Source organism: Mus caroli, unplaced genomic scaffold, assembly GCF_978045245.1.
Source record: "Mus caroli unplaced genomic scaffold, Mus_caroli_1 scaffold_1, whole genome shotgun sequence".
Lineage (NCBI taxonomy): Eukaryota > Metazoa > Chordata > Mammalia > Rodentia > Muridae > Mus > Mus caroli.
Window position 1 is genome coordinate 154,245,630 of NW_028227256.1, and position 21,473 is coordinate 154,267,102.

The window sequence follows — 21,473 nt, forward strand, 5'->3', positions numbered from 1 at the left end:
GAGAGAGGCCTAACCGCTCTTCAAATGCAAATACCCAGCAATCAGTCAGACAATAGCTACACGTGTGTGATTAAGTACAACAGCGAACCTGGACACGTCCTCTCCTTAATCAGACCGCCATTAACTGTTTTTCCAGCTAAAGTATAGATAATCAAATCTGGATGAATTAAGTAGAGGAAAACCACTTCCCTCGGCCATCTGGCTGTTAACAGACTGTGAGCAGATAGCTCACAAAACCTAACGCTGTTATGCTGTGAATGGGGGGCAAACAGCAAGGATGCTAACGCCATGGACCCATGTGTGCTCACCACACTGGGGCAGTTCTCATGACAGAGGTGTCAAAACACACAATTCAGTTTTATTTGTATGCTGAGAGGCTGCTTTTCCACTTCACTGCTATTTTTTTAAGACTAGGACTCATGTAGTCCAAGGCTGAACTCCTGATCTTCCTGCTAATATGGCACAAGTGCTTGCTCACAGACATGGGCGACACTGCCCAACTCCACAAGGCCATTTTAAAATGCACACAAGCTCACTCTGCTATATGCCTACAGACAGTACTGTACAGCAATGGAACAAAATAAATGACAAGAAGATAACAGGGTGCTGCTTAGTTCTAAAATTCACTCAACAACCCAAACCATTCATCTAAGAAATAAGACTAACACAAAAAACAGCAAACTTTGCTGAGACACTCCCATCTAAATCTGAGGCTTCTTTAACAAATGGAAACAACCCAAGAGCTAACTTCTGAGCAATGCCTTGTCACAGGGCCAGCTGCTGTGACATTCATTCTGAGGACCAATCACTCCTTGTTCTTCTCATGAAGGCAGCAGACAGTGAGGCAAAGTCAAGTCCTAGTCACCCCACACCTGCTCTGTCCTCACCACTGCTCACCACACGGTTAAGCCGGGACAAGAGCTGTGAGTGCAACTGAAAACGGAATTGGTTTTTATTTGGTTATTTTTTAAGTTAGCACACAAAGTAATAGATTTCATTACGCTAAATGTAATTGTGATGCTATGGGCTTTGGCCTGACACTCAGTAAAAGCAGTTCCTGGTAATTATGCACCCCGGCAGTGTCAGGAGAGTGGGTTCAGTATTAGCTCCAATGATCCCGTTCTTTCTTCATCTGGTCAACAGTACACATTGCAGGGTGCACTGATAAAGGAAACAGGACGGTAGCAGCCTCTTCAGCACCTCCAACCCAAACAGTCCCAGTCTAACACCGGGCAGTTCTGGCTAAAGGAGACAGCTAAATGGGCTTTTCCTTTCTATAAAATGCACTTTGGGACTAGAGTCTGGCTAATTAGACTTTGATAGTATATATCTGATGGTTATGCATATTTTATGGAGAATAGAGACTCTTCCCTCACATTTATAGATATAAATAGCACTCCCAAACCCCTTTTGTTTGGCTTGGCTTGGCTGGCCTTGAACCTGAAGCAATCTTTCTGTCCCCCTCCCCACTTGTAGGGCCTGCAGACATGGGCTTGGAGCTGTTTGGTTTGTTGTGCTGGGGAATGGTACCCAGAGCCTTGTGAATGCTAACCAAATGCTCTCCCACTGAGCTACACACCCAGCCATATCTGTCTTTCTAATTACCAATGAAACAGGGAAGTTTAACAGTCCCAAAATCAAGACAAAAAGATTCAAACTGGGAACCCAGTTTGTAAGTGTTAAGTTTTGAAATCTCGTCACCTTTTGAAAAGGCCTCAGAAGCGAGTACTCATCGATTCTGCAAACAATTCATCTATCGGGTAGAACAGAAATTTATATGGGGGGAATTGAATTAAATTGTTACATTATCACTATCCAACTTTGAAGGATTATAGTGAAAGCAGATATGAAAAAAAGGGAAGTGAGCTTTCATGTTTGTGACTCATGAGTTGACACATATGGGTATATGACTGTAGGGTGGCACTAGTCGTTCTTCTTTTTTTGAAAGGAGGAGAGGAACTGTTTAGACAGGGCCTCACTAGTAGCTGATCCACTGCCATCTTAGTTGGTAAGTGATGGGATTACAGCTTGTGCCTACATACCTGCCAGTGATGTGGCACTGTTCTTCACAGCTCTCTTCCACTCCTACAGCCCCCATCACAAGCTCACTACAATGTTCAGTTCCTCCTACCTGACCCTGGAAAGAACAGATTTCTGGACCTGTGGGCTTCACTGTAGTCTAAGTAGTCCCTCGATCATCCTGAATTCTAAAAATTCCTTAACAGGGCATTAAAAGCTTATTCTAACTCAGCAGTCATCAGCCTGTGGATCTTGACCCCTTGGAGGTCAAATGACCCTTTCACCAAAGACCATTGAGAAACAGATATTTACATTACAATTCTTTACAGAGTTTCTCTGTGTAGCCCTGGCTGTCCTGGAACTCACTCTGTAGTCCAGGCTGGCCTCGAAATCAGAAATCCACCTGCCTCTGCCTCCCAAGTGCTGGATTAAAGGCGTGCGCCACCACTGTCTGGCTACATTACAAATCGTTTTTTAAAAAATTAGATATTTTCTTCATTTCCATCTCAAATGCTATCCCCAAAGCCCTCTATACCACCCCCCCCCCCCCGCTCCCCAACACACTCACTCCCACTTCCTGGCCCTGGCATTCCCCTGTACTGGGGCATATGATCTTCGCAAGACCAAGGGCCTCTCCTCCCATTGATGGCTGACTATGCCACCCTTTTGCTACATATGCAACTAGAGACACAGCTCTTCGGGGTGTGTGTGGGGGTACTGGTTAGTTCATATTTTGTTACACCTATAGGGTTGCAGACCCCTTTAGCTCCTTGGGTATTTTCTCCCGCTCCTTCATTAGGGACCCTGTGTTCCATCCTGTAGATGACTGTGAGCATCCAGGGTCCTGTCAGCAAAATCTTGCTGACATATGCAATAGTGTCTGGGTTTGGTGGATGATTATGGGATAGATTTCCCAGATGGGGCAGTCTCTGGATGGTCCTTCCTTCCTTCTCAGCTCCAAACTTTGTCTCTGTAACTCCTTCCATGGGTGTTTTGTTTCCCATTCTAAGGAAGAGCGACATTACAATTCATAACAGTGGCAAAATTACAGTTATGACGTAACAATGAAAATAATTTCATGGTTGGGGATCACCACATCACGAGGAACCGTATAAAGGGCCGCAGCGTTAGGAAGGCTGAGAACCACTGCTCTTAGTGGTTTTGAGTGAAGCAGCTCTCCCACGGCCCATCTTGGCTCCTGACAAAGATCTATGGATGCTGGGTCTCCTCTTGATGCATAGCTGCCCTTTGCTTCCACCATTCCTCACCTTCAACACCCTTAAAACACTCCTTCCTCCTTATCTCCTCTTGTTTAAAGCCCAATCCTGCTCTCAGGACCCAGCTCTAAGGGCATTTCTAGCCCCTCCCCAGCCTGTTAACACCTCCCTCCTTCTGACCAGTATATAACTACATTCTGTCTTAAATTGCCTTGTGCATAGTTCCTAATTCCCTGCCAGAATCATGACTTCTTAGGAGATTTCCCTTGCTCCTTTATATTTGAGAAAGGGTACCCAAGACTCAGCTTCTGGGCTGTATTATTACCCTTTTAGATTTGAGACTAACAGTATATTATATACTCTGTAAGCTGGTTTTTAAGATCTTCCACTTCAGATGCAAGAAAATAAAAGCAGGGTCACTGGGTATCTTCCAAACTTCTCCTGAAAACCTCCCTAGCATTCCCAAAGCCGCACTGCATGTCCGTTCCATTTCATGTCCTCACCTCCTGCTGTAAACGCTCACACAGTGCAGCACTGTTCAGCTACACACGGTCATTTGTTTTCATGTTTGTTATATGGAACAGAGCCCACTTCAAAGAACAAGTAGACTCAAGGTGATGACATACCTCAGAAAATGTTAAGTATAAAAGAGGCAGTGCAAGTGGGACATTTGCCTCAGCTCCACACGACAAGCTGGCATAACTTCACGAGGAGTCTTCCTAGGAACACGGACTTCACTCCCCAGCAGCCCACATGGGCTTGCCACACAGGCTCATTTTCTTTCACCTTTCACACACAGACACCACAACCCTTCCTGTTGCTACAGGTCTGGAAGGGCAAACCTTTGCCTGTAAAGTGCTTCAGCAAGAGCTTTATAGATTCACAAGGAAGGAAACAGGGCATCTTAGTATAAAGACCTCTGTTCAAGAATCTAGAGATGCTGCAAAGAAGATATAGAGAAAAACGTATTGATACAGAGGTGTATAAACTGTGCAGCTAAAATTCACATATGCAGGCAGCTAAGGAACGTGGAACATCTGGCTTAATACTTACTGGGTTGGGGAGGTCCTTTAAGTCACAGCTCTAGGGAGGCGCCGAGCCTCATTAGTAGCTGAGCCCCTTTGACTGGGCCTCTGATTTGACAAATTAAGGCTAATTCCAACTTTTATTCACAGCTATGAAAAGTGAAAGTTTCAGTTAAAGTGAATAGAAGTTTCACTTTTTTTGCGAGAATTTCCAAATTAGGTTCTTCCCACATAAATGGAAGCCTTGTGATTGTAAAATATCACAAAACAAGTATATATTCAGTTACAAACATTTTGTGCAGATGACTAGGGGATTTGTGGCATAGAGACTTTATTAAATAGCTAGTGTGTATTCGTATCTATGCATGCTCTCGCAATGTCTCCTATCCTGAATATAAACTCTTAGGTCCCTTTTACCAATCAATCTCTTTGAAAGTGTTGGTTTCAGCAAAACTGAAGACTTGGTATGTTTCAGAAAAAATAAGATCTTAATGCAAAGTTCTTTGTGTATTTATTGTGTACGTATGGGAAACACGTATAGAAGTCAAAAGACCTCCTTGTGGGTTCTGGGGACTGAACTCATGGGTCATCAGGCTTGGTGGCAGGTGCCTTTACCTGCAGAGGCTACACAGATAACCCAGATCTGAATTTAATTAAGATTTTCTTGTGGACTATTTCCATAGATAGTCATCAACAATTCCTTCCACCAAAGGATGGGGTCTATTTTTTTCTCCACCTGATGTGTTTTGATCAAAAAGCTATACAAGTAACTATGTTCCACTTCTGAGCCTAGGCATATTGGGAAAGTCATTTCATACCCAGACCTAATGGCTCATTTACTAAAACCGACTTACATACTTTACCACCTTATGATACAGTGCAATGGAGGCTAACATCACATATTCATACCACACACGCTCAGCTTATAATGCCCAACCTTTTTATTTCAGCCAAAGCCAAGAGCAAAACTCCTAACCCCTTAATACACAGGGGATAAAAATATCTTCTCCTAATGTACCGAACCTCTGATTTTTAACTGGCGTTAACGTTACAGCAGTAAGTCACAATCTTATTAGCTGTTATAGGCTTACACCCTTTGCCCCTTAGCAAGAAAAAAAATTTCACTGTGATCAGTCAATACAAATAAAAAAACAGATGGGAAACGTGGCCCTACATTCTATTTCACACAAAAATCAGAAATACAGCATGCCTTTCACAAGCCTTTCATTCAGAAAACTAGCTGTGTTTAAAGATGATGACTCTGTCCTTAAAAGTGTTTATGTTTAAGAATTAAAGCTTTTAAAACTTAAGTGTTAGCCCGGCGTGGTGACGCACGCCTTTAATCCCAGCACTCGGGAAGCAGAGGCAGGTGGATCTCTGAGTTCGAGGCCAGCCTGGTCTACAGAGTGAGTTCCAGGACAGCCAGGGCAACATAGAGAAACCCTGTCTCAACACCCCCACCCCCCCCAACCCCCCCCCCAAAAAAAAAAACCTTAAGTGGGGCTGGTGAGATGGCTCAGTGGGTAAGAGCACCCGACTGCTCTTCCGAAGGTCCAGAGTTCAAATCCCAGCAACCACATGGTGGCTCACAACCATCCATAACGAGATCTGGCTCCCTCTTCTGGAGTGTCTGAAGACAGCTTCAATGTACTTACATATAATAAATAAATAAATAAATAAATAAATCTTTAAAAAAAAAAAAACCTTAAGTGTTGAGAGTAAGTTACAGCTAGTGGTATTTAAAAAAAAAATTATTTCCTACAAGTTTGAGTTGGACTATTAGATTTTCCTTAATATTTTCATTTCCACTTAAACACCCATACACTATCTTTAAAATAAGAAACTTCCATGTGAAGTCTTTTAACAGTTCCCTGTGAAGGGCATCAACAAAAAATGACCACCGGGATTTAATGAAGCATTAAGGGAACTGCCCAAGTGTGAGCCGAAGATGAGAATGACAACAAAAACTATTCTCTCTTTAAAAAAAGAAAAAGAAAGAAAGAAAACCTTGTAGCCATCCCCATTTAAACCTTAATTCAAGACAACCTTCTAACTTTCTCCCTTTAAAAAAACAGACAAGACTTTTATAAAGCAAGACCTGGTACACAAAAAAGAGACAGGCATTTTTCAGTGACCCAGACACTCAGTGCAAAGTGCTTTAAGGTTCAAGGTGTTTCGTTATTCAATTATCAGTACATAAGCCACCATTTAAGGCTGTCACAGAACGGTCTTCATATATGCTGTGGGAATATGGAATTTCCAATATTTCCCTCTAGTTTTATTGTTTTTTTAAATCAGAATTGTCTTTAGGTGCAAATCACTACAGTTCTCAAAAGATATAAACATCTGCAATTAAAAACACCTTAATGTTTTATTGACTGATTGTTTAGACAGAATATCAGTATATTGCTACCCAGGCTGGCCCAGAACTCTTGGGCGCAAATGATCCTCCTACCTGGGGCTTCAAGCACACAACCAGGCTTAGTTTCTACCCCTAGTTTCCACCCCTATGTTCCCAAAGTATGTCAGTGTGTCAAGTTTACAAACCACGAGAATTAACTTTCAGGAATAACAGACCTCAAACAGATCTGTGCTGAAATTATGGCTAGGTGGGTCCAAGTGTGCTCACCTTTTTAGAGTATGAAGGAACACACGTGCGTTCGAGCATGCGTGCACATGCACACTTTTTTTGGCATAGCCTTCTCTTCTACTGTCTAGTGAGTTCCTTGAGGACAGGAGATCTGTTTTACTCTTTTTTTTTTTTTTTTTTTTTTTTTTTTTGACTTCCCAAGGCCCTAACAGAAGTGAATAGCAAGGGAGAGAGACTTTCATGGCTAAAAGCATTTCTTCTGAACTATCAAATACTTTGGTTTAAAGATGCCACCCCCTTTTTAACAAACATGGAGAAATAAGCCCTATAATGAATTCAGAAACACAGTATAGTAAAAACAGCAGAAATATTTACTGTGTTTACCAGTTTTACATATTCAAAATTGTCTACATTGCTACCATCTGCATATCATGCTTACACCATTCGAGACTACTGTTACTGCTAACCTGGTTCCTGGCAAAACTGGGAATAAAGGCAATCTGGAGACATTAGGAGGAAGAATGAAGAAAGTCCAAGAAGACATTGCCCAAGAATGATATATGAATGATATATGAGACAAGGCCGAACCAGATCTTCAAGTACTACTGACAATGGTTTCTGAAACAAGGTTCAACACTACATCTTCCATGTTAATTTCTTTTTATGCATATGTGTGTTTATACATGTAGATGCATGTGTAGGTGTGCATACATATGTGTGAGTGTGTGTGTGTATGTGTACCTGTGTGTGTTGTGTGAGATGTTCAGTGGCGTCCTCAATCCTTCTCACTTTATTTACTGAGGCAGAGTCCCTCACTGAGCCTAGAGCTCACTGATTCAGTTTAATTAGTCAGCTGGCCCTGGAGTGCTGGGATTAAAAGCTGCCATGTTGGGCTGGCAAGATGGCTCAGTGGTTAAGAGCACTGACTGCTCTTCCGAAGGTCCTGAGTTCAAATCCCAGCAATCACATGGTGGCTCACAACAATCCATAATGAGATCTGATGCCCTCTTCTGGTGTGTGTGAAGACAGCTACAGTGTACTTATATATAATAATAAATAAATCTTAAAAAAAAAAAAGCTGCCATGCATTCTTGGTTTTTATTTGGGTGCTGGGATCTGAACTCAGGTCCTCGTGTTTGCATGGCAAGAGCCTTACTCACTGAGTCTTCTCTTCAGTCCTATTTTGTCTCCTAGAACTACACAACATAAAATATATACATACATACATACAGGGTGTGTATACACACAAGGACTAAGAACAAGAAATGAATTAGAAAGGTCTTTGCGCAACCACAATAGTGGTTACAAAGGTCAGTCACTAATGTTGAGAGACTATAGAGTCTATAGAACCTAACAAGGCTATTTAACGAACTCAAATCTGATCTGAGGAAGCAGTGACCTCGGTGGCTACTCCACAGAAGGCCAGAAACTGTACAGCTTTCGCAGCTGTGACAGGCAGGCTGTTAAAAGCAGATCCAGTAAGTAAAAAAGCAAGGGTGCACAGCCTACATTTCACAGTCACCTCTGATCCTTGTTTAATTCCTCACAGTAATGGATCCTAGTTTAGGAATACTAAACTTGAGGCAAGGATTATACCACATGTTTATAAAGAAACAAAGTACACACCGTATTGTAAGCCTTTTGCCACAAATGCATACCTAAATAAAAATTAGCACTTAATACATTACTTCTCAACAATAGATAACAAGGCAACGGTAAGCGGAAACAGCAGAGAGTCAATTTGAGAACACAGATTAGCAGACTTCCTTCTCTGCATTTGGTCTGTCCTTCTTATGCATTTATAATTTCATATTCCTTGGCCTCCTTTTATAATGTTCCCAAATTAACAGTCTCCTCCAACGTAGCCAGTACTTCCCCACAAAGTACAGACCTCAGACATACCAAATTACACTATCTCATTCTGCACTACCTGACACTCAGCTCTGACTGACACCGGAGACTCTTTACTTCGAGAGACAGGCATTTCTGTTGGTTTTGGCAGGAAAAACTGTATCAGAAGAACTTTTCATTATTTACAGACTAGTTTATTAATTTCTGTAACCAACCCATATAGCAGAGGATCTCTGCATTATATTCTCTTCCAAGCAGCTCTCGCTGTCATGTTTATACTGTACGTTAGTCAGAGGGGATTTCAGTAGCAAAGGAAGGACTTCTGTTCTGTGCCTCAGGCCTGCAAGTTATTGAACTCAGTCACACAGAGGCTCGCAGAAGGACAAGAGGGCAGGATGCACAGGTGCCGGAGAAGCTATGGAGAAAGACCCTTCCTCGCTCATCTCCACTGGGCAGGACAAGAGGGCGGTGAGCACTGAGGCTACTGGGACGGTTATGACCAACAACTCCACGGTTTTCTATTAATGTCGAAACACTGGTTATCTATCCAACTGCTCAGCTAGCCAGTCCAAGTGGCAGGAGGAAGTCTGTGCAGCTCTCCGTGACCAGAGCATCAGGTTGCAGGTGGCTGGAACACCATATGATCACAGAACTGAATCAGATAAACAATACCGTTTGCAGACACCCACCTTAGTAACACATGACCAACAGAAATCAGAAACACAGTGTTTTTGCCTTCTTTTTTTAAAAATTCCTTTTGATTGAAAAAATGGGGGAGAGCCAGGCAGTGGTGGCACACGCCTTTAATCCCAGCCCTTGGGAGTTCGAGGTCAGCCTGGTCTACAAAGTGAGTTCAGGGACAGCCAGGGCTATACAGAGAAACCTTGTCTCGAAAAACCAAAAAAAAAAAAAAAAAAAAAAGAAAGAAAAGAAAAGAAAAATGGGGGAGGGCGAACATAAAAGATCTAGCATTTGCACTAGAATACTTATGCTTCCCTCACACCACTTTCCATTTATTACTTTAACCGACCAACAATTAATGCACACCTACTATGAATTACAACTGTAGGGTCCCATGGTAACTATGCCCTCTACCCCAATCCACAAAAATCATCTCGTGTTCTATCCCAGATCAACCTGACACCCACAGCTCCTTCTGTCCGTAACCATGAGTGCGCTAACAGCTGACTCTACTGGGACTGTCTTGGCACTCACCAGGTGTTCAGCAGTTATCAATCTGTAGGCTGAAGCTGCTGACTTCACACTCACCAGCACGGAAATGGCGGTCAGAGGGAGCTAATTCATGTCCTAAAAGTAAACAGAAATTTCCATTTAGGAACTGGAAATTCAGAAGAGATAGAAGGGACTAAAGTAAATAATCATTAACAGCACAAAATAAGTCTATGACATAAAAAATTATGAAAAATAAAAGTCTGTGACTTGTTTTCCAAAGTATACTTTGGTTCAAAATATATTTTAAAAAGCAAGGCCTGTGCTTTAAAAATGTAAAGTACCTATTTTCTCACTAGTCCTAAGGAAACAAAGCAAATCAACCCCATCTTCACAAGGCAAGCTGTAAATTCCAGATTTTTGTTTGTTTTCAAGACAGCCCTGGCTGTCATGGAACTCACTCTGTTGTAGACCAGGCTGGCCTGGAATGCGGAGATCTGCCTGCCTCTGCCTCCCAAAGGCTGGGATTCAAGGCATGCACTGTGTCATCACCCGGCCAGTCTTATTTCTTTTTAAAATTATCTTTTCCCTTCATTATTTTTATATGTTCTTTATTATGACTGAGGCTAGATTTACACACAGTACCTTTTATTTTCCTCGATTTGTTGGCTTTTGAGGAAGGGTCTTACTATGTAGCCCTTGCTATCCTAGACCGCAGATATATGCCTGCCTCTGCCTCAGGAATGGTGGGATTAAAGGGGACTACTAATCCCCCCTCCCCCTCCCCCCACAGTGTTCTCCTTTGGTAAGTATTTTCTAATGTGAACCCGCATCTTGTTTTCAGGTAACAGTTCTGGGACACAAAATCCAACATCTTCATAAACTTTAAGAAAGTTATTAATTTAATACAATAATTTTAAATTTGCCCTAAATTGATTCAGAGCCTAAGCAAATAATTTAGCATCTTTAATACCTGAACCGGTTTCTCAGGACGATAACATGCACAAGTGCTTTCAGCTTGCTCAACGGGCTTGCATAAATTCAGGGAATGGCAAGTACATTGAGCTCAATGTGAAATTACAACCCAAGCAATGCAGGCATGGTTAATGATTGACAATCTTGACTTTCCGGATTCTCGATTGTATTATAAAGCCGTAGACCTCAATCGTGAAAAGATCGCATTATTTCTTTTTTCCAACGTGAGCTATCAAATCTCCGGAACCTGGCTGAGTAGAGATGACCCTCACACCTGGCCCTAGATCCAAGTGACAGTGTTAAACATATCCTTTTCCCAAACTGTAAACGCCTTACCCATCCTACTGGAGACATAAGTCTTTAAACGAAGTAATTGTATAAGGGCCATCCACGCCCTGTTGTTCCCCCCTTTTCTTCGTTTTTACCAGGAGCCTGACAGATCACTGACTCCAGATTAAAAAGAATGTCTTATCAGACTCCACAATCAAGGACACATCTTGACAACGTTCGCATTCATCATCAACGTCTGGGCTCGCTCTTAATCGCCGGGCCATCACACCCGGAAATGAAACCGCCAGCGCAGCCCACTCTGCACAGTCTCATCCTAAGTTGTGCCCCTTGGCGCTCTGAGCGCACGACCGCAGGACACGGCTGCCCTCTCCGGCCCAGGGCCTGCAGGTCACTCGCGCTCCCCGGCCACCATGCGGACCCGGTAGGGGCTCAGCGAGAGCGCGGTCCTCGGCCACCAGGAGGGCGGCGTAGGGACCGAGCTAGAGCGCGCTGCCCGCCGGGCCGCCGACACCGGCTTCGTGTGACAGAAGGGCGACACCAGGGCCAGGAGCCTCTGGGGACCGTTCTTAGCAGCGAGGACCGGTCACCGCAAGGACTCCCGATTGCCCGCAGCCCCGCGGGGACGCTCGGAGCCCCGCATCCGGCCCCTGAGGGACGTGCCCCGCCCCCCGCGCTTTCCCTCCCTCCCTCCCTCCTTCCCGTCGTTCCCGGGCGAGGGGTCGCGCGCCCTCTCCAACCGCGCCGCTCACCTGGCGGGCCTCAGGCTCGCTCCATAGCCGCCCGCGCGGTGCGGTGCGGCGCGGCCCCGGCCGCACTCACCGCCCCCGGCCGCCGCCGCCACCACTGCGGCTCCCGCCCACCGCCGGCCCGGCCATTCCCCGGTCGCCGCTCTCCGCGGAGCCGGCCGCTCCACACCCACTCCCGCCTCCGCGCTGCCTAGCTGTTGGTACGGTCCTAGTGGAACGCCCTCCCTGCAGCCAATCCCAGTGCGCACCAGACGCAGCTCCGCCCCCGTTACGGGTAGGCGGGACTACCGGGCAGCTCCGGACCGCCCCCTTTAACCCTTTCACCCTTATTCCTGCAGCGCTGGGCTCCGCAGACACCGTCGGCGGATTTCTTCAAGCCCGTTTACATAAACTAGCATCTGGCTTCTCTCTTCAAGATTTCTTTCCTGCAGTCATCTAGGTGAAGTCCTATTCTGAAGAGATAATTTTCTTCTTTCTTTCGCTCTTCTGCCTTGACTTCTCCTTGGAGATTCTGCCCCAAAGTGCCCTTCCCTGACCCAAAGAGGCCAGACTTCCCACCTTGGAATTCGCTCCAGCTTTGGCTCAGAGCAGAGTTCCCCCACTGTACCTTTTCAGTAGCTCTTAACAAAATCCTGATTATTGTAGTATAATAGCATTTTCTTTTATGTTTGTGCCTTGCGGTGGACTGTAAGCCCTAAGAGGGCAAATCCAGCTCGGCTTGGTTTCCAGTGCCCTGCACTCACCCACTAGGCTCCTGAAGAGTGAATGAGATGCTCCTCCTCTTAACGTGTGTCCACTCCACACACAGTAGCTACTGTATAATGCATACGTTTATTCACCGTATAGATAGCTTCCATGTAGTCTGTTTGACCCTAAAATATTATGGTGTACGTTCTACATTGGATACGATTTGTGCAGGGAAGTTTGGGGACTAAACAGGAATTTCTTTCAAGAAGGAAAGAAATGATCTTCTCTCTCTCTCTCTCTTCCCCCCGCCCCCCGACTGTATGCCATTGGGTATGCCATATAGTGCCTCTGAGTATAAGGCTCCTTGGGAAATGGAAGTTAAACACAGTACCTACTTGACAGGATTGTGGTGATATTTAAATAGGAAATGTGTGGAGAAAATACAATTATTGTGTGAAGTTAGTTTAATTGTGTGTGTGTGTGTGTGTGTGGCACTTTCGATCAGGACACTCAGAGAAACTATTGGACTTGACACCCTACCCCAGACGACTTAGTGAGGGAAAGCAGCTTTAATCACTGCTGGAAGCATTCATCACTGCAAGGCGTACAAAGGGCAGCGCAGACAGCCCTGTGTCAGCTTTTACTGGATAGAGTTGAAAAGGTTTGAGGTCATTATCTGACAATGGAAAGCACAATTCTTGGGGAAACTGGCTGGATGGTGATGAGAGTCTGCCTTATTTCTCAATAGGCACATGGGTCTGCTTGCAGCCAGCTCTTCTGGGCCAGAAAACCATGAGGCAAAAGAGGAAGCCAACAGTTCCTTTGAGACTGTGCCACTAACAGTGCTCCGTCTTCTCTGTCATTCCATTGACACTGAAGAAGGACCCTGCTCCTGTCATTGCTCATCCTGAAGCCTGCCTTGGGGGAAATGGCACCCCTCTGTGTTGAAGGATTCTCAGAGAAAGAGGGGTTTTTGGTCCATGGAGTCAGGTGCATATTACACGTCTACCCCATACTGCAGTATAAACAGTTTTCTTCCTCAGAGGGTTCAGAGCCTCTGTGTCAAAGGCTTTCACACAGAACTAATCTGTCTCCCAGTTTTCCTGTCACCAGGCAGTGACAGTCTCCCTGCAACTGCGCACAGGGCACCAGCACAGGGCCTGACACTCCATGACGTCAGTTTTTGCCCCTTAGGCTCATGACAGCACTTACAGTCAATATATTCTCAGTGTTGTAAGGGATGTCATGGTCACTTAAGTAAGGAGCATGAGTGATTAGGACACAGGACGTCCCTGCGAGGAGGACAGGACACCTAAATTATGCAACACAGATTCTGAGTCTGAGAAGAGTGTGGCCTGGTGTTGTCAGGGAGGAAGGATGGGGGTGAGCAAAACCTGGGTGGGAATGAAGATTAACAATATGAACTCAAAGTTGTGTGGTGTTGTGAGAAGTTATAACCGATATCCTGGACAGATAACCCAGGTGCGTTCACTCATTCATTTGTCTGCCGAATGCATGTCAAGTGGCAGGCATCAGACTAAACTTCGATGGTTTGGAGATGAAGAGGGCTCCATCCCACAGAAGCTTGTGGGCTCAATGAGTTCCTTCTAGAAGTCAGAGTACTGGAAGGGTTGTATTACTGGCCCCAGCCATGGGATGTGCTGTGGTTTTAAGTATCAAGCTAATCTTCTCTTGGCCTTTCTCTCCTCTGCCCCCAAACTTCACCGTTCTTAAAGCCACAGACTGTGACTTTATGTAACGGAGCACCTTTTCCAGGAGCATGTGCGGCAGCTCATGGAATTGAATCCAGAGTAGGAAACTGGCTGTCCCCCTCCCACGAAGAGCAGTGAACCGCCCTGGTCAGGGGAACACTAGTAATAGCCCAAGGGTGGAACTCTATCAGAAGCTAGCCTGTGGCAGGAGCCTTCCTGCTTGGCATTTACAGCCCCAGCACACCTCTCTCGTGCAGCCCTTAAATTCCCCTCCACAGGGCTCACCAGCTTCGCTCTCCCTGCCAGTGAGAATCCTCCTTCACCCAGCCTTGTTGGGAATGACTGCTGAACAGCTCTCCATACCATTTGAGATCTTCCCTGGGCTTCCCAGCTGTGCCTCCTGGGAGCCCAGGGCTTCGGGTGGCCCTCTCTAGTGGCATGGTTTATTAAGGCTTTGCAGGATACTGTTCTCTCGGTACAAAGTCGTTTAATGCCAAAGACAGCGTTGTACTGCCAGCATGGAACAAAGGGTGTGTAGCCATGCCCCTTGAAAGAGAAGTGTGAGAATGGCAGGTGCCGTGTGGCCTGGTGCCTACCCTCGCTCCCTACACCCTTTTAATAATTTTCTGAGAACTGCCTTAGAACTTCCAAGCCTCAGTCCATTTGTCAAGTCACAGGCCTCCAGCAAACTCGAGGTATTGGGAGAGCACTTCCTCCCAGCTCCTGCACATGCAAAGGCTACCCGCTCTGTTTCTTTGAACCTACTTAATACACCCACCATGATGGATGCCCTCGAAACTGATTAAGAGACTTCTACATCAAACAAGCTAAGGAGGGCCCTCAGAAAACTACTCCTTAGAGCCCAGGGAGAGAGTGGTAAGTTGAGGTAGTGATGAAGCACACACACACACACACACACACACACACACATTCTGCCATTTCCTGCCAAGAGCGAGAGCTTGCTCTCAGCTGCCTCTGGGAAGTCTGTTCTCTGTAAGAAGTGCTCCATGGACAGTAGCTTTTGCCTTTCCTTCCCAATAGAGCAGTTGGCTTTCTTTCATTTTGCTTTCAGCTCAGCAGAGTCGACCCCAGCCCTCTTCTTTCTGTTGGCAGTAGAGTGCCCGTCTAACCCTTCTGCCAATACTCTCTGAGCAAACCACTCATGCCCCGGGGCAGCAGTATGCACCGCCTACACACACATAGCTTCTTTCCTGAGACATTCAGGCCACGTGCTCTGAGACTGGTAGAAATCCTCCTGTTATTTTTTTCTACCCTTGTAATACTTTTTAAAGAGCCGCTTTATTGAGATATAGCATACAGTCCATAATTCACTAGTTTAAAGCTTATGATTCACTGTCTTTTCGTGCATTTCTAGAATTGAGTCAACATTATCATACCTGAATTTTAAAGTATTATCATCACTCCCAAGACAGTATGGGCCGTTTTCTCTCGCTGTAAAATCTATTTGGGTCTATTTTTAAAGTCTGCATATTAAAGAAAACAAAAAAAGGGACAAAGAATCAGAGAGTCTTCTGGCTAGGGAGAACACTGAGGAGCATAGCTGTCACAGCTGTGATTCCCTTTAATTGCCTTGTGTGACAACAGCAGTTTAATGACCAAAGTTGCATACTATATTGTGGTATGCCCTCCTCAGTAAATGTCCAGGGCCACATCTTTGAACAGTTTCCATTTTGCTGTGGCTCTCTCTAGTGTCGTATATGGTTCTTCTGCAGTTTGAGCAGAGATAATTCTACAAATTCCAATCTCCAATTCTCTAAGGCAGCCACTTGGTAATATGGCCAGGACAGCACCACATGCTCTGAGTATTTAGTATCTGCTATGTGGAGGAAGCGGAGAAGGTCTTCGTCTTTGCTTCTGCTTTTGAAACAGGGTCTCACTATGTAGCCCCGGCTGACTTGGAACTCACCATGTAGACCAGGCTGCCCTCAAACTCACAAGAGTTAGATCTGCGTGCCTCTGCCTGCTTGGGTTAAAGGGCTGCACCATTATACCCCACTTGAACTCTTTGGTTTTTATGAACTCAATTTACTGTTGGGCTGTATGTCTGTCTTGCTGCTGATGTGCCTGAGCACTGTCCACAAGCTGCTCAGGGGAGACAGAATGCAATCCAAGGATCTCTGGCCCAGCCAGAATGAAAGGTTCTGAGAGGCTTTGGTTTAGCTGGTACAGCCAAAGTATTACAGCTCTCCAGAGGGAAGCCTGTTCAGGGCAGGTAGCTGGGGTTTCCTGCTACCGTTGCAGCATGGATGCTAATGGTACCTAGTAGCTGGGGCATGAGCTTGGCCTGCTGGACTGACCCTAGGTCCAGCAATGAATGCTTCAGGAGAGAAAACTCTTCCTCAGAATGTTGCAGCTCAAAAAACAAAACAAAACAAAACAAAACAAAAAACCCCACAAAACTCAAAAAACAAAAAACAAAACAATCCAGACACTCTCAGATGATTCTTGGTGAAATACCTTGTGCACTTTATTTCATGTGGATAGGGACTTTATAAACATTTTGGGGGTAGGGTAGGATCCAGGGGTAGATGCTTCCCATTGGTTCTGTCTGAGATGTTATAGATGCTCTATTTGCATGGGGAAGGACCTCAGGTGTTGTCCCTATGTGGCTGATGTCATGGCCCTCTCAATGGGGTGTCGTGGTTACCTGTTCCAGGACAGGTAGAGCTTAGCCTGGAGCTGGTTCAACACCTTTAGTTTCTCAATTCTGAGATTCCCCGTGGTTTTGAACCTGCTCAACCTTACCAGTTCTTCTGTCTGGTGGCACAGTCCACTCGCCTCACATTTTACTGCATGATGACGTAATTGCAGCAGTTACATGGAAGTTCTGGGTCTTCACGCTTCCTCAGAACCAGAAAGCATCTTCCATGAACAGTAACAGGGTCTAGCATACGTTCTTTGAGCCTCTCTTATGAACCCTCTGGAATGTTTTAGAGCTACAATTCTCTAGCAGGCTGCATAGGCAGCTGAACCATCTTTACACCTGCCCCCATGCTTGAAGATTGCAATTTAATTATCATGAGTCGGATCCTAGAAGGATTTTTTTTCAAGTTTATTCTACCTCAAAACCGAAGCTGACAATCATTGTTTTACTAACGACTAAGCCAGGGTCATGTCCTACACTGGACTGTGTAAGATTGACATCATTATAGGACAAAGACAAGTTGAACTGATGATTTTATATATAGTTCAAGCTAATTATGGGTGGTTGCGTTCTGTTTTCAGGGCAAGTGGATTGGATTTTGGAAGACCTTCTACAAAAAGCCAATCATTTCTCTTTAGAGAAAGACAACTTGCAGAGCAGACAAGGATGAAGAAGATGGGAAGGAAGACAACACCCCGTGCAGTTCAGCTGCCTCTTCAAGGTGGGCCAGATCCCCACAGTTCCTTGCAGTGAGCCCAACCTTTTGAACACCTGGAGTTTTCAGACATAAAGGCAATAGAGCAGAAGTAGACCAAGGTAAGACTGTCACACATATCAGGAAACAGGACAGACCAGAGAAACTGTCCACTTCTTCAAGCCACTGGCTAAATTTAAGTGTAGACACACACACACATATACAAACAGACATGTACCGCTTCACGATGAGATATAATCTGACAAATTCATCACCAGGAAATTACATCACTGTGCAAACATCAGAGAATGGACTTACTCAAAGATGGTAATAGGAATTTTCAGCTTCATTATAATGCATGGAATACCAGCTGCAGATAGAGGTTGTCATTGATTGAACCACCACTGTGTAGCACATGACTGTAGATAGGAAGGTAGGTAGATAGGTAGATAGATAGATAGATAGATAGATAGATAGATAGATAGATAGATGAGAGAGAGAGAGAGAGAGAGAGATATTTAAATATTGAGCAAATAAAACATATGAGTGGAAATCTGGCCCTCATTCCTAGAGGTTGTGACCATCTCCTAGAGGTAGATATTTGTGGAAGAAGAAAGTGGTCCAGAAGGAGCGAGTCCAAGGTGCTTGGCCAGTGGGATGATAAACTTAAAGGTAAAGGAGTATGACCTCACTGACGAGCCTGGTGCACTCGTCAGGGATCCTGTAGTTGAAAGGGAGGTGATGAGGTGAGGCAGGGAGGTCCCTGAGACAGAGGACACGTAAGTGGTGTGTGCAAGGATTTCCATTGACATTAGCCAATCCCTGGCAACAATGATAATACTAAATTGATCTTCTTTCAAGATGATGCTCAACAAAAGTGGGGAGGGGACAGCTTAAGAGTGTACCCAAGGGCCAGGGAGGTAGCTCTGCAAGGAAAGGCATTGGTTGCTAAGCCTAATAACCGAGGAGCCACTTAGTGGAAGGAGAGATCCTCTTGCAATTTGCTCTCTGACCTCCACATGCACACTGTGGTATGTGTATACCCTCTTCTCTCTCTCTCTCTCTCTCTCTCTCTCTCTCTCTCTCTCTCTCACACACACACACACACACACACACACACATTTTTAAGATAGTGCCCAGATTTCTTTATATCCAGATCCTCCCTGCCCCAGTCACACCACTGCTAAGTTAACCCCACTTTCTTCTCCCTTAACTATGCCATTAGTTCAATTTGTGCCCACTCGATGAACCACAGAATGCCCAGATGTCTGGTTAAGCATTGTTTCTGGGTCCGTCTTTGGAAATGTTTTCAGCCTTTAAAGGAATGACCCAAGCAGAGAAGGTAACTTTCTGCAGTGTGGCTGGGCTCCTCCCACCTGGATCTCCCTGCTCCGCTTGGGAAGTCTGAATAAGCAGAAAAGGTGACTGGACTTGCCCTCTACCAGGCTGCTGGGCTGAGCATGTATGTGAATTTCATTTTCTTTGCACTCCCTGATTGTAGGTCTTCAGAGCTGTCCTAGAACGCACCAGCAGCAGCAGCTCTCAGGCATCTGAGCCGCACCCTGGCTCTCCCTGGTCTCCATCCTCTGTAAGACCTCAATGTCGTGGCATTACTTTGGGAAACAGTTAGGTCATGCTTATACAGCTCTCATGAATAACGTTGGAGCCCTTAAAAGGAAGGCATGAGAGAGGGGTGGTCTGTCTCTGCTCTCTGCTAGAACCTAGCAAGACTGCCTGCATCTGCAAACAAGGAGGCAGGTCCGCAGAGATGCCTCTCGTCTGCCAACACCTACCCTTTACATCTCTCAACCTCCAGAGGTTCTGAGGGGACAGATGCGAGAAGTGGATGTATCCTTGTCTACGATGCTTGTTCCTCTCTGGTCTTCCTCTCTCCAGCTCACTCCCATGCAACCCAGATCATCTCCCTAGAAAACTTCATCTAGAAAGCTTTTTCAAAAAGGAAACCTCCCCCGTATCCCACATCACTTACAATCCTTTTTATGACCTGAAGACCAAAGGCCAAAGTTCTCACCAGAGCCTATGAAGCTTCAAGGGCCCCACTTGGCCCTGCAGCTTAACTTGCTGTTGTACACTGTTTACACGTGAGAAAAATGAACTCCATATAGCATAGCATACTCCACGCCAGTTCCTGGCTCTGTTTTCTCTAAGGCTGTTGATTCTGCTAGGAATCCCTTCCCACTTTCCTCCAGCCTTACTCATCCCTTAAAATGTCATCTTTGCTGAAAAGCTACGTACCCCGCCTCCCAATTCCCCTAGCAACCCGTGTATCCCTCTCCCTTATATTGATCCGGCTCATTCTTTTCTAAATATAGGCATGTACAGCTCCAATGTGCACTATGTTAGCTACATCCTATACATTTTGGTATCTTGTGATTTTGTTTTAATTCATCACAAAATAGCTTCCACTTTTGCTGGAGATTTAGTCTCCACCCACCGGTTATTTAGGAGTGTGTTGTTTAGTTTGCACATGTATGTGGATTTCAATTTTTTTCTTCTTGTGAAATGTTATAATCATTTTTTTCCCACACTGGAGTCATTACTTCTCCTGGTGGAGTTGCCTCTGCTAGGAGCTGGACGTGCCAGACAGATGATTTAGTTAGAACATATGCTTTTCACCTATCCCAACCCATGGCACCTGAGGGAAGATCCCCATCAGAGCTAGGAAAGGTTTCCTTTTTGCTAAAGAGAAGAATAGCTGGGTGGTGATGGTGGCACACACATTTAATCCCAGCACTCAGAAGCAGAGGCAGGCAGATCTCTGTGGGTTGGAGGCCAGCCTGGTCTACAGAGCTAGGTCTAGAATAGCCAGAGGTACACAGACAAACTCCTTCTTGAAATATATATATACACACATATATAAACCTGAGAAGCGTGACACTTACATGAAAACCTAATGTCACCCAAATGTCAGAGTTACCAGAAGTTGCGGAGAGTTGAGAATGGGAGTTGATGGGAAGAGTTTCATGGAGATGGCCACTGACAGTGCTGGATGGCACTCTGGGTCTATTCAATACTGGTAAAGTACACAGGGAGAATGGCAGAGACCGCTTGTATAAGAAAGGAGAAAGACAAGCTTAAACCATCCTACTCCTGCTGTTAGAGGCAGCGCAGGGAATAGGTTATGTGCATAGTTTGGCAGCAACTTTGTAACCATGAGGGCAGAAAGCTGAAAGTGAGGCCAAACGTTGAACAAGGAGCCACAGAGGAAAGCGAGCACCCACACTCTGGCTTGGGGAAATGTAGCAAATACGTAGGAAACTGCAAGCGTGCAGAATGGTCACAGATCAAACAACCTTATGGAACTAGCATCTTCTCTTTACTGCTTGTGCCAGAGGGCAGCCTCTGTCCTAACATCTGACATCGCAGATGGCTTTTCCTGCTTTAGGGCTTTGTACAGAGCCAGTGGTTCTCAACCACGGTAATTCAACCTTCCTACAATGCTGCAGCCCATTAATACAGTCCCTCGTCCTCATGCTGTGCTGACCCACAACCATGAAATTATGGTGTTGTTACTTCATAACTGTAATTTTCCTACTGTTATGAGTCATAATGTAAATGTCGGATGTGCAGAATATCTGATATGAGACCCTCTGGGAGGTCAAGACCCACAGGTTGAGAACTATTGGTACAGTCAGAACCTGGTTGGTTCTGATGGACATAGCCCTTTCCTAAACACACAGCACCCTCTACATCTGAGATCTTCCTTTTAATATGTCTGTGAGATTCACCCACATTTTCTATCACTATAGATCACTCATTCTCAACGCTGAATACAGTTTTATTTGGAGAACATGATGTAATTTATCCATT

General features: G+C 45.1%; 1 protein-coding gene and 1 long non-coding RNA gene across 4 annotated transcripts in view; one reads left to right on the forward strand and one right to left on the reverse strand.

The window, feature by feature from the left end:
- The window catches only part of Fam20b (FAM20B glycosaminoglycan xylosylkinase), a 37,034-nt gene extending 24,976 nt beyond the window's left edge, over positions 1–12,058 (reverse strand). Inside the window, exons 1-2 of one of the 3 annotated variants that reach the window (XM_021159601.3) lie at positions 11,888–12,058; positions 9,918–10,010 (exon numbers count right to left, since the gene is read on the reverse strand). The gene's annotated coding sequence lies outside the window, so the exon portion shown is untranslated. Of the gene's footprint in view, positions 1–9,917; positions 10,011–10,845; positions 11,104–11,183; positions 11,767–11,887 lie in introns of those variants that run through there. The other 2 variants (XM_021159592.3, XM_085842310.1) reach the window with 2 other exon arrangements.
- A 172-nt stretch (positions 12,059–12,230) lies between these two features.
- LOC110303572 (uncharacterized) lies at positions 12,231–19,485 on the forward strand. The gene is made up of 3 exons (XR_002378935.1): positions 12,231–12,323; positions 17,530–17,764; positions 19,144–19,485. It is a non-coding gene; the product is annotated as an uncharacterized LOC110303572 (long non-coding RNA).
- Positions 19,486–21,473: the final 1,988 nt, after the last annotated feature.